Source organism: Setaria italica, chromosome IV (assembly GCF_000263155.2).
Source record: "Setaria italica strain Yugu1 chromosome IV, Setaria_italica_v2.0, whole genome shotgun sequence".
NCBI classification, from domain to species: Eukaryota; Viridiplantae; Streptophyta; class Magnoliopsida; order Poales; family Poaceae; genus Setaria; species Setaria italica.
Window position 1 is genome coordinate 40,239,792 of NC_028453.1, and position 13,994 is coordinate 40,253,785.

The following is a 13,994-nucleotide window of genomic DNA, read 5'->3' on the forward strand; positions in this document are numbered from 1 at the left end:
AGTGAAAATAGCCTCGGGACCCATTTTCGGCCACGAAAATGTGTGCTATAGGTCACGAGTACCAAAAAATGGCCACACCTGCCACCGAGGTCGAAAACATGGGGGATGACCGAAGACGTGAAAATGGCCTCCGGACCCGTTTTCGGCCATGAAAACGTGCGCAATAGCTCACGGGAGCTCGAAAACGGACACACCAGCCACCGGGGTCGACAACATGGGGGATGGACCGAAGACGTGAAAATGGCCTCCTGACCCATTTTCGGCAATGAAAACGTGTGGTATAGGTCACGGGAGCTCGAAAACGGTCACACCGGCCACAAGGTTCGAAAACGTGGGGGATGGATCGAAGACGTGAAAATGGCCTCCGGACCCGTTTTCGGCTATGAAAACGTGCGCTATAGGTTATAGTAGCCCGAAAATGGCCACAATGGCCACCGGGGTCGAAAACATGGGGGATGGACCATAGACATGAAAACGGCCTCTGGACCCATTTTTAGCAATGAAAACATGTGCTAGTCGCGAGAGCCGAAAAACGGCCACACCGACCACCGGGTTCGAAAACGTGGGGGATGGATTGAAGATGTGAAAATGGCCTACGGACCCTTTTTCGGCTTTGAAAACATGACCTATAGGTTACGGGAGTCAAAATATGGCCACTCCGGCACCGGGGTTGAAAACTGGGGGATGGATTGAAGACGTGAAAATGGCCTCCGAACCCATATTCGGCCATGGAAACGTGTGCTACAGGTCACGGGAGCCTGAAAATGTCCACACCAGCCACCGCGATTGAAACGTGAGGGATGGACCGAAGACGTGAAAATGGCCTCCGAACCTGTTTTTAGCCATGAAAACGAGTGCTATAGGTCACGGGAGCCCGAAAATGTCCACACCGACCACTGCGGTCGAAACGTGGGGATGGACCGAAGACGTGAAAATGGCCTCCGAACTAGTTTTCGGCCATAAAAATGTGTGCTATAGGTCACGAGTGCCCGAAACGGCCACCCTTGCCACCAGGGACGAAAAACGTGGGGGATGACCGAAGATGTGATAATAGCCTGGGGACCCGTTTTCGGCCACGAAAATGTGTGCTATAGGTCACGAGTGCCCAAAAACGGCCACACGTGCATCCGGGGTCGAAAACGTGGGGGATGACCGAAGACGTGACAATGGCCTCCGAACCCGTTTTTGGCCATGAAAACGTGTGCTATAGGTCACGGGAGCCGAAAAATGGCCACACCGGCCAGTGGGGTCGAAAACGTGGGGGATGGATTGAAGACGTGAAAATGGCGTCCGGACCTCTTGTCGGTCATGAAAACGTGTGATATAGGTCACGGGAGCTCGAAAACGGCTACACTGGCCACCGGCTTCGAAAACGTGGGGGATGGACCGAAGACTTGAAAATGGCTTCCGAACCAGTTTTCGACCTTAAAAACATGTGCTATATGTCACGAGTGCCCGAAAACGGCCACACCTGCCACCGGGAATGAAAAACGTGGGGGATGGCCGAAGATGTGAAAATAGCCTCGGGACCCATTTTGGGCCACGAAAATGTGTGCTATAGGTCATGAGTGCCCAAAAACGGCTACACGTGCCACCAGGGTCAAAAACGTGGGGGATGACCGAAGACGTCAAAATGGCCTCGGGACCCGTTTTCGGCTATGAAAACGTGTGCTATAGGTCACGGGAGCCGGAAAATGGCGACACCGGCTAGTAAGGTCCAAAACGTGGGCGATGGATTGAAGACTTGAAATGGCGTCCGAACCTATTTTCGGTCATGAAAACGTGTGATATAGGTCACGGGAGCTCGAAAATGGCCACACTAGCAATGGGTTTGAAAACATCAGGGATGGACCGAAGATGTGAAAATGGCCTCCGGGTCCGTTTTCGACCATGAAAATGTGCGCTATGGCTCACGGGAGCTCGAAAACGGACACACTAGCCACCAGGGTCGAAAACATGGGAGATGGACCGAAGACGTGAAAATGGCCTCCTGACCCATTTTCAGCAATGAAAACGTGTGGTATAGGCCATGGGAGCTCGAAAACGGCCAAACCGACCTTTGGGTTCGAAAACGTGGGGGATGGACCGAAGACATGAAAATGGCTTCCGGACCCATTTTCGGCCATGAAAACGTGCGCTATAGGTCACGGGAGCCCGAAAATGGCAACAATGGCCACCGGGGTCGAAAACATGGGGGATGGACCATAGACATGAAAATGGCCTCTGGACCCATTTTTAGGAATGAAAACATGTGCTAGTCGCGGGAGCCGTAAAACGGACAGACCAAACACCGGGGTCAAAAATGTGTGGGATGGACCGAAGATGTGAAAATGATCTACGGACCCGCTTTCAGCTGTGAAAACATTGGGGATGGACCATAGACATGAAAATGGCCTCCGAACCTGTTTTGGGCCATGAAAACGTGTGCTACAGGTCACGGGAGCTTGAAAATGCCCACACCAGCCACCGTGATTGAACCGTGAGGGATGGACGAAAGGCGTGAAAATGGCCTCTGGACCCGTTTTTGGCCATGAAAACGTGTGCTATAGGTCACGGGAGCTCAAAAACGGCCACACCAGGCACCGGGGTCGAAAACATGCGGGATGGACCAAAGATGTGAAAAAGGCCTCCGAACCTGTTTTCGGCCATGAAAACGAGTGCTATAGGTCACGGGAGCCCGAAAATATCCACACCAGCCACTGCGGTTGAAACGTGAGGCATGGACCGAAGACGTGAAAATGGCCTCCGGACCCATTTTGGGCCATCTAAACGTGTGCTATAGGTCACGGGAGCTCGAAAACGGCCACATCGACCACCGCGGTTGAAACGTGAGGGATGGACCAAAGACGTGAAAATAGCCTCCGGACCCATTTTCGGTCATAAAAACGTGTGCTATAGGTCATGGGAGCCCAAAAATGTCCACACCGGCCACTGCGGTTGAAACGTGAGGAATGGACCGAAGACGTGAAAATGGCCTCCGGACCTATTTTCGGCCATCTAAACATGTGCTATAGGTCACAGGAGTCCAAAAATGTGCACACCGGCCATTGCAGTGGAAACATGAGGGATGGACCGAAGACGTGAAAGTGGCCTCCGGACCCATTTTCGGCCATCTAAACGTGTGCTATAGGTCACGGGAGCCCGAAAATGTCCACACCGGCCACTGCTGTCGAAACGTGGGGATGGACTGAAGACGTGAAAATGGCCTCTGAACCCGTTTTCGGCGACCAAAACGTGTGCTATAGGTCACGAGTGTCCGAAAATGGCCACACCTACCATCGGGGATGAAAACGTGGGGGATGACTGAAGACGTGAAAATAGCCTCCGGACATGTTTTCGGCCATGAAAATATGTGCTATAGGTCACGAGTGCCGAAAACGGCCACACCGGCAACCGGGGTCGAAAACGTGGGGGATGACCGAAGACTTGAAAATGGCCTTTGGACCCGTTTTCGGCCATGAAAACGTGTGCTCTAGGTCACGGTAGCCCGAAAACGTGGGGGATGGACCGAAGACGTGAAAATAGGCTCCGGACCTGTTTTCAACCATGAAAATGTGTGCCACATGTCACGGGAGCCCGAAAACGGACACACCGACTATCGGGGTTGAAAACATGGGGGATGGACCAAAAATGTGAAAATTGCCTCCTGACCCATTTTCGGCCACGAAAACTTGTGCTATAGGTCACGGGAGCTTGACAACGGCCACACCGGCCACCAAGTTTGAAAACATGGGGAATGGACCGAAGACGTGAAAATTGCTTCCGGACCCGTTTTCGACCTTGAAAACGTGTGCTTTAGGTCAAGGTAGCCCCAAAATGACCACACTGGCCACCGGGATGGAAAACATGGGGGATGGACCGAAGATGTGAAAATGGCCTCCAGACTAGTTTTTAGCCATGAAAACGTGTGCTATAGGTCATGGGACTAGGAAAACGGCCACACCAACCACCATGGTCGAAAATGTGCGGGATGGACCAAAGACGTGAAAATAGCCTCCGGACCCATTTTGGGCAATGAAAATGTGTACTGTAGGTCATGGGAGCTTGAAGATGGCCACACTGGGCACCAGGTTGAAATGTGGTGGATGGATTGAACAAGTAAAAATGGCCTCCGAACCCATTTTCGACCATGAAAATGTGTGCTATAGCTCACGGGAGCCTGAAAATGTCCACACCGGCCACCACGGTTGAAACGTAAGGAATGGTCCGAAGACGTGAAATTGCCTCCGGACCCATTTTGGGTCATGAAAACGTGTGCTATAGGTCATGGGAGCATAAAAACGGCCACACCGACCACCAGCGCCGAAAACATGCTGGATGGACCAAAGACGTGAAAATGGCCTTCGGACCCGTTTTCGGCCATGAAAACGTGTGCTGTAGGTTGCGGCAGCCCAAAAATATCCACACTGGCCACTGCAGTTGAAACATGAGGGATGGATCAAAGACGCGAAAATGGCGTCCGTACTCATTTTCGGACATCTAAACATGTGCTATAGGTCACGGGAGCCTGAAAATGTCCACACCGACCACTGCGGTCGAAACATGGGGATGGACCGAAGACGTGAAAATGGCCTACGAACAAGTTTTCGGCCATAAAAATGTGTGCTATATGTCACGAGTTCCCGAAAACAGCCACACCTGCCACCGGGGACGAAAAACGTGGGGGATGACCGAAGATGTGAAGATAGCCTCGGGACCCATTTTCGGCCACGAAAACGTGTGCTATAGGTCACGAGTGCCCAAAAACGGCCACACCTGCCACCGGGGTCGAAAACGTGGGGGATGACCGAAGACGTGAAAATAGCCTCCGAACCTGTTTTCGGCCATGAAAACGAGTGCTATAGGTCACGGGAGCCCGAAAATGTCCACACCAGCCACTGCGGTTGAAACGTGAGGAATGGACCGAAGGCGTGAAAATGGCCTTTGGACCCATTTTGGGCCATCTAAACGTGTGCTATAGGTCACGGGAGCCCAAAAATGTCCACACTGACCACTGCGGTCGAAATGTGGGGATGGACCGAAGACGTGAAAATGGCCTCCGAGCTAGTTTTCAGCCATGAAAACGTGTGCTATAGGTCACGAGAGCCCGAAAATGTCCACACTAGCCACTGCGGTTGAAATGTGAGGAATGGACGAAGCCGTGAAAATGGCCTCCGGACCCATTTTAGCCCATCTAAACGTGTGCTATAGGTCACGGGAGCCCGAAAATGTCCACACCGACCACTGCGGTCGAAACGTGGGGATGGACCGAAGACGTGAAAGTGGCCTCTGAACCAGTTTTCGGCCATAAAAATGTGTGCTATATGTCACGAGTGCCCAAAAACGGCCACACCTGCCATCGGAGACAAAAAACATGGGGCATGACTGAAGACATGAAAATAGCCTCGGGACCCATTTTCGGCCACGAAAATGTGTGGTATAGGTCACGAGTGCCCGAAAATGGCCACACTTGCCACTGGGGTCGAAAACGTGGGGGATGACCGAGGACGTGAAAATGGGCTTCGAACCCGTTTTCGACCATGAAAACGTGTGCTACAGGTCATGGGAGCCTGAAAATGTCGACACCGGCCACCGCGATTGAAATGTGAGGGATGGACGAAGGACGTGAAAATAGCCTCCGGACCTATTTTGGGCCATGAAAACGTGTGCTATAGGTCACGGGCGCTCAAAAACGGCCACACCTAGCACCGGGGTCGAAAACATGCGGGGTGGACCAAAGACGTGAAAATGGCCTCCGAACCTGTTTTCGGCCATGAAAATGAGTGCTATAGGTCACGGAAGCCCGAAAATATCCACACCAGTCACTACGGTTGTAACGTGAGGAATGTACCGAAGACGTGAAAATGGCCTCCAGACCCATTTTGGGCCATCTAAACGTGTGCTATAGGTCACGGAAACCCAAAAATATCCACACTGACCACTGGGGTCGAAACAAGGGGATGGACCGAAGATGTGAAAATGACCTACGGACCCCCTTTTGGCTGTGAAAAGATGACCTATAGGTCACAGGAGCCCAAAGATGGCCACACCGGGCACCGGGGCTAAAATGTGGGGGGTGGATTGAAGACGTGAAAATGACCTCCAAACCCGTTTTCGGCCTTGAAAACGTGTGCTACAGGTCACGGAAGACTGAAAATGTCCACACCGACCACCGCGATTGAAATGTGAGGGATGGACGAAAGATGTGAAAATGGCCTCCGGACCCATTTTGGGCCATGAAAACGTGTGCTATAGGTCACGGGAGCTCGAAAACGGCCACATCGACCACCACGGTTGAAACGTGAGGGATGGACCAAAGACGTGAAAATAGCCTCCGGACCCATTTTCGGTCATAAAAACGTGTGCTATAGGTCATGGGAGCCCAAAAATGTCCACACCGGCCACTGCGGTTGAAACGTGAGGAATGGACCGAAGACGTGAAAATGGCCTCCGGACCTATTTTCGGCCATCTAAACATGTGCTATAGGTCACAGGAGTCCAAAAATGTGCACACCGGCCATTGCAGTGGAAACATGAGGGATGGACCGAAGACGTGAAAGTGGCCTCCGGACCCATTTTCGGCCATCTAAACGTGTGCTATAGGTCACGGGAGCCCGAAAATGTCCACACCGGCCACTGCTGTCGAAACGTGGGGATGGACTGAAGACGTGAAAATGGCCTCTGAACCCGTTTTCGGCGACCAAAACGTGTGCTATAGGTCACGAGTGTCCGAAAATGGCCACACCTACCATCGGGGATGAAAACGTGGGGGATGACTGAAGACGTGAAAATAGCCTCCGGACATGTTTTCGGCCATGAAAATATGTGCTATAGGTCACGAGTGCCGAAAACGGCCACACCGGCAACCGGGGTCGAAAACGTGGGGGATGACCGAAGACTTGAAAATGGCCTTTGGACCCGTTTTCGGCCATGAAAACGTGTGCTCTAGGTCACGGTAGCCCGAAAACGTGGGGGATGGACCGAAGACGTGAAAATAGGCTCCGGACCTGTTTTCAACCATGAAAATGTGTGCCACATGTCACGGGAGCCCGAAAACGGACACACCGACTATCGGGGTTGAAAACATGGGGGATGGACCAAAAATGTGAAAATTGCCTCCTGACCCATTTTCGGCCACGAAAACTTGTGCTATAGGTCACGGGAGCTTGACAACGGCCACACCGGCCACCAAGTTTGAAAACATGGGGAATGGACCGAAGACGTGAAAATTGCTTCCGGACCCGTTTTCGACCTTGAAAACGTGTGCTTTAGGTCAAGGTAGCCCCAAAATGACCACACTGGCCACCGGGATGGAAAACATGGGGGATGGACCGAAGATGTGAAAATGGCCTCCAGACCAGTTTTTAGCCATGAAAACGTGTGCTATAGGTCATGGGACTAGGAAAACGGCCACACCAACCACCATGGTCGAAAACGTGCGGGATGGACCAAAGACGTGAAAATAGCCTCCGGACCCATTTTGGGCAATGAAAATGTGTACTGTAGGTCATGGGAGCTTGAAGATGGCCACACTGGGCACCAGGTTGAAATGTGGTGGATGGATTGAACAAGTAAAAATGGCCTCCGAACCCATTTTCGACCATGAAAATGTGTGCTATAGCTCACGGGAGCCTGAAAATGTCCACACCGGCCACCACGGTTGAAACGTAAGGAATGGTCCGAAGATGTGAAATTGCCTCCGGACCCATTTTGGGTCATGAAAACGTGTGCTATAGGTCATGGGAGCATAAAAACGGCCACACCGACCACCAGCGCCGAAAACATGCTGGATGGACCAAAGACGTGAAAATGGCCTTCGGACCCATTTTCGGCCATGAAAACGTGTGCTGTAGGTTACGGCAGCCCAAAAATATCCACACTGGCCACTGCAGTTGAAACATGAGGGATGGATCAAAGACGCGAAAATGGCGTCCGTACTCATTTTCGGACATCTAAACATGTGCTATAGGTCACGGGAGCCTGAAAATGTCCACACCGACCACTGCGGTCGAAACATGGGGATGGACCGAAGACGTGAAAATGGCCTCCGAACCAGTTTTTGACCATAAAAACGTGTGCTATAGGTCACGAGTGCCCAAAAACGGCCACACCTGCCACCGGGGACGAAAAACACGGGGGATGACCGAAGATGTGAAAATAGCCTCCGGACCTGTTTTCGGCCATGAAAAGGTGTGCTATAGGTCATGAGTGCCCAAAAACGGCCAGACCTGCCACCGGGGTCAAAAACTTGGGGGATGACTGAAGACGTGAAAATGGCCTCCGGACCCGTTTTCGGTCATGAAAACGTGCGCTATAGGTCACAGGAGCTGGAAAATAGCCACACAGGCCAGTGGGGTCGAAAACGTGAGGGATGGATGGAAGATGTGAAAATGGCGTTCGGACCTATTTTCGGTCATGAAAACGTGTGATATAGGTCACAGGAGCTCGAAAACGGCCACACCGGCCACTGGGTTTGAAAACGTGGGGGATGGACCGAAGATGTGAAAATGGCCTCCGGACACCTTTTTGACCATGAAAACGTGCGCTATAAGTCACGCGAGCTCGAAAACAGACACACCGGCCACCGGGGTCGAAAACATGGGGGATGGACCGAAGACGTGAAAATGGCCTCCGGACTTGTTTTCGGCCATGAAAACGTGTGCTATACACAGGAGTCCAGAAATATCCACACTAGCCACTGCAGTGGAAACATGAGGGATGGACCGAAGGCAGGAAAATGGCCTCAGGACCCATTTTGGCCATCTAAACGTGTGCTATAGGTCACGGGAGCTCGAAAATGTCCACGCCGGCCACTGCGGTCGAAACGTGGGGATGAACCGAAGACGTGAAAGTGGCCTCCGAACCTATTTTTGGCCACAAAAACGTGTGCTATAGGTCACGAGTGCCCGAAAATGGCCACACCTACCACCGGGGACGAAAATGTGGGGGATGACTGAAGACATGAAAATGGCCTCCGGACCCATTTTTGGCCATTAAAATGTGTGCTATAGGTCACGAGTGCTTAAAACGGCCACACCTGCAACCGGGGTCGAAAACGTGGGGGATGACTGAAGACTTGAAAATAGCCTTCGGACCTATTTTCGGCCATGAAAACGTGTGCTATAGGTCATGGTAGCCCGAAAACGTGGGGATGGACTGAAGACATGAAAATGTCGTCCGGATCCATTTTCAGCCATGAAAACGTGTGACATAGGTCATGGGATCTCAAGAACTGCCACACCGACCACCGGGTTAAAAAATGTGGGGGATGGACTGAATATGTGAAAATAGGCTTCGAACCCATTTTCGACCATGAAAACGTGTGCCATAGCTTATGGGAGGGCGAAAATGGACATACCGACCACTGGGGTCGAAAACATGGGGGAATTGCCTTCTGACCCATTTTCAGCCATGAAAACTTATGCTATAGGTCACGGGAGCCCGACAACGGCCACACTGGCCACCAGGTTCGAAAACGTGGGGGATGGACCGAATACGTGAAAATTGCTTCCAAACCCGTTTTCGACCTTGAAAACGTGTGCTATAGGTCACGGTAGCTCCAAAACGACCACACCGACGACTGGGGTGGAAAACATGGGGGATGGACCGAAGACATGAAAATAACCTCCAAACCCATTTTTAGCCATGAAATTGTGTGCTATAGGTCATGGGACTTGGAAAACGGCCACACTGACCACCGTGGTCGAAAACGTGCGGGATGGACCAAAGACGTGAAAATGGCCTCCGGACCCATTTTCGACCATGAAAACGTGTACCGTAGGTCATGGGAGCCCAAAGATGGCCACACCGGGCACCGGGGTTGAAATGTGGGGGATGGATTGAAGAAGTGAAAATGGCTTCTGAACCCATTTTCAACCATGAAAACGTGTGCTATAGGTCACGGGAGCCTGAAAATATCCACACCGACTACCGCGGTTCAAACGTGAGGAATGGACCGAAGATGTGAAAATAGCCTCCAGACCCGTTTTGGGCCATGAAAACATGTGCTATAGGTCATGGGAGCATGAAAATGGCGACATCGACCACCGAGGCCGAAAACATGCTGGATGGACCAAAGACGCGAAAATGGCCTCCGGACCCGTTTTCGGGCTTGAATACGCCCGGACAAGTTGGATATGAATCTTTTGATAAAGTTAACTTTGCCGATTAGGGATTGCAACTCAGTTTTGTTATGTGGGGGCACAACCTTATTGATGGCTGCTATGATTTTTCGGTTGACTTCTATCCCGTGCTCGTGAACCATGAATCCCAGAAATTGCCCGGCCGATACGCCGAATGCACACTTTTTCGGGTTCATTTTCAACCTATGCTTCCTTGTGCACTCCAATACTTCTCGCAGATCGGCCAGATGCTCTTGATGCCCTTTTGATTTGACTACGACATCGTCGATGTAGATTTCCACCAGGACGCCAATGAGCTTGTGGAAGATGTAATTCATAGCCTGTTGATATGTAGTGCCGGCGTTCTTTAATCCAAAGGTCATTACTACCCACTCAAATAAACCGAGGTGACCCGGGCACCTGAAAGCCGTTTTTGAAATATCTTCTTTGGCCATTAATATTTGGTTGTACCCAGTATTACCGTCCATAAAGCTGATGACTTTATGTCCCACGGCAGCATCTATCAAAACATCGGCTGTCGGCATTGGATACCCATACATCGGCGTAGCCTAATTAAGGTTCCTGAAGTTGATGCACACGCGCAGCTTTCCATTTTTCGTGTATACGGGTACAATATTGGAGATCCACTCGGCGTAACGGCACTGCCGAATAAATTTCGCTTCAATCAGTCTCGTAATCTCAGCCTTTATATCAGGTAGAATTTTAGGATTGCATCGTCGTGCGGGCTGCTGATACGGCTGACATCCTGGTTATATAGGCAACCGGTGTTCAACAATGGACCGGTCTAGACCAGGCATCTCATGGTATTCCCAAGCAAAACAATCTTTAAATTCTTTTAATAAGTCTGTCAATTTACACTTGTATTCGGGATCCATGTTAGCACTAATGTACGTCGGCCTTGGTTTGGTGCCATCACCTAAATCTATCATCTCTAATGAATCGACTGATGTAAACCCGTGCCCCAGCTTCCCATCTTCTCGGACAAACTGATCCATCGAATCTGAATCTTCAGAGCTGACTGCTCGGATCGGCTGTAGGAAAAAATTGAACACTTTCAGGAAATTGGTGTCCCAAGTTCTCCTGGATATGCACTTGACGTGTTCGCAGCTCCACTGTTGCGTATCGGCCGCAGCAACACTGTAGGCGGAATCGGCGGTGACTATCTTGATGTTGTCGCCGACCCATTGTACGAGGCATTGGTGCATTGTAGACGGGACGCAGCAATTCGCGTGTATCCAATCGCGTCCGAGCAACATATTGTAGGATCCTTTGCCATTAATAATAAAGAAAGCAGTGGGAAGGGTCTTACTGCCGATGGTGAGGTCGACGCAGAGTGCTCCGTGCGCGGGAGACACGTTGCCCTCGAAGTCCTTGAGCATCATGTCCATCTTGGTTAGATCTTCGTCGCTTTTACCCAGCTTTCGGAACATGGCGTACGGCATGATGTTGACTGCAACGCCTCCATCACCTGGTGACAGGTCGACCGTTGACGTGTCCTTTGAGGAACAGTGCCTTGAGGTGTTGCCATTTTTCATTTTCGGATTTCTCAAAAGTGGCTTTCATTGGCTCCAAAGCTAATTGTGCCATCTGTTCCTCCATCTTCATCGTGTCGTACCGATCGGCGGGAGCCATGAACTCTATCGGCAAGATGAACACCATGCTGACGTCAGCTGCCGATTCCTGGTTGCCATCTTCCTCATTGTTGTTTCTTTTGGGGTCCCAGACTCGAGACCTATCATCTTTCTTATCCACCATCTGCCTCTGCTCTTCTTCCTGTTGTTCCCATTGGCACAGGCGTTGGATCCTTTGTTTTTGGGATTTGGTCAATCCATTAGGGCACCACCTAGGGTTCACCGGTTTGGCTGGCGGTCTGGCGTGCTCCCAGTCCGGTTCCCGTCCTAGGGATTTTCATCTGACACCCTGGCATCGGCCATCTCCTCTAGCCGATCGTGTGCGCTGACTCTGCCCCCTGGTCGGTCGTGCTGGTCAGATCTGCTCCCTGGCCGATCATACTGTTCACGTCTGCTCCTTGGTTGATCATACCGGTCAACTCTGCCCCCCAGCCGATCACGCACTAAAAGGCGCCGATCGTCTTGCTCGCGCCAGTTTCTACTGATTGGCTCTGATCCTCTGTCCCTGGAGCGGGACCTCTTGGACGGGCGATTACTGCGATATGGACCGCTGCACTCCGGGCAATTATAAGCCGATGGCAACCTAAGGTTATTTTCCCAGCAATGGATGAAGAACGGGCATCGCCAATGATCTTCGTGTCACCGCATTATTTCTTCGCGATATCTCGAACTTTCCTGCTGCCGCTGATATTTGTTAAGCAAGAATTGGGAGGTAATAGGTCTACGCGGTCTTTCCGATCCTTCACCCTCATCGTCAACCCATCTCTTCCCCTTGACGTCTTCGACCATAGCTTGATTCCTGGGATCCACAACGCCGCTCCTTTTAGCCGATTCTGACGTCAGCACCTTGGTTTGAAGCGTGTTTCTTCCTGTATCAACCATGTTAGTGGGGAAAGGATGCTGATCAATCTTCATTGGCTTTGCTGGCTTTGTCGGGACCTCAAACTTGAGCCTGCCTTGCTCGATGGCCGATTGTATCTGCTGGCGGAAGATTTTGCACTCGTTCGTGTCGTGGGACATGGCATTGTGCCATTTGCAATACTTCATCTTTTTTAGCTGCTCGGCCGATGGGATCGTATGATAAGGTGAGAGTTTGATCTGCCCCTCTTGGAGAAGTAGATCGAAAATTTTGTCGGCCTTTGATGTGTCGAAACCGAATGCCTCCATTTCTTTTTTCCCGAAAGGACACGATATCGGCTTTTTTCCTTTAACCCACTCTGCTAGGCTGATTTCCACTTCCTCCTCAGATTCTTCTGAAAGTTTCTTCGATGATCAAAGGGGCGTACTTCTTTACCGGCCTATTGGTGGACGATCTGACTCGGGCTCTCGAACTCCTGGGAGGCGTACTTCTCCTTGATATGTGGCAGGAGGCTTTGGAAGGCGATGTCGGCCAGCTGCGCATCGGTCAGGACCAGGGTGTAGCATTTGTTTCTGACTTCCCTGAACCTTTGCACATAATTGGTCGTGGGCTCATCGCTCCTCTGCCTGAGGCTGGTCAAATCTGAGAGCTTCATCTCATGGACTCCCGCGTAGAAGTATTTGTGGAACTTTTTTTTCCAGGTCGGCCAAGGTGACGATGGAATTGGGCGGTAGCGTAGTGAACCACTGGAAAGCCAACCCAGACAGGGACGATGAGAACAGACGCACCCGCAGAGCATCCTGTGTAGCTGCCTCTCCGCATTGGATGATGAATCTGTTTACGTGTTCCACAATTGAGGTGTCATCCAGCCCCGAAAACTTAGTGAAGTCAGGAACTTTGTACCGATGGGGAAACGGCAGTAGATCGTAGGCAGGCGGGTATGGCATTTTGTACGTGTAAGTTTGTACCTTTGGCTTCAACCCGACTTGATCTTGAATCACCTTCGCTATCCTTGCCGTCCAGTCTACTTGCTGCTGATGAATTACTGGTTGGGGAATCGGCACATGTTGGTGGATTGGTGGTGGGATGACCGGGTGATGAATCAAAGTGTGCGGCGGATTCTGCGGCAACGTGGCCGGCTGAGCGGTTGACATTTGATGGGGCAGCGAACTGGCCGTCTCATCGTACAGTATCATCGGCGCCGCACCTCGGAGTGTCTCAGCAGCGTCTGCCCCCTGCCGATTTCTGACGTGGCCGATTGATACTGTGGAACCGTCAGTCGAGTGGCCGACTGGAATGGTGCCTGGATCGGAGAGCCTCCATTGCTGGCCGATTGATCCAGAACGGCCGCTGTCGATGGTGCCCCCCAAGGCACTAAGTTTG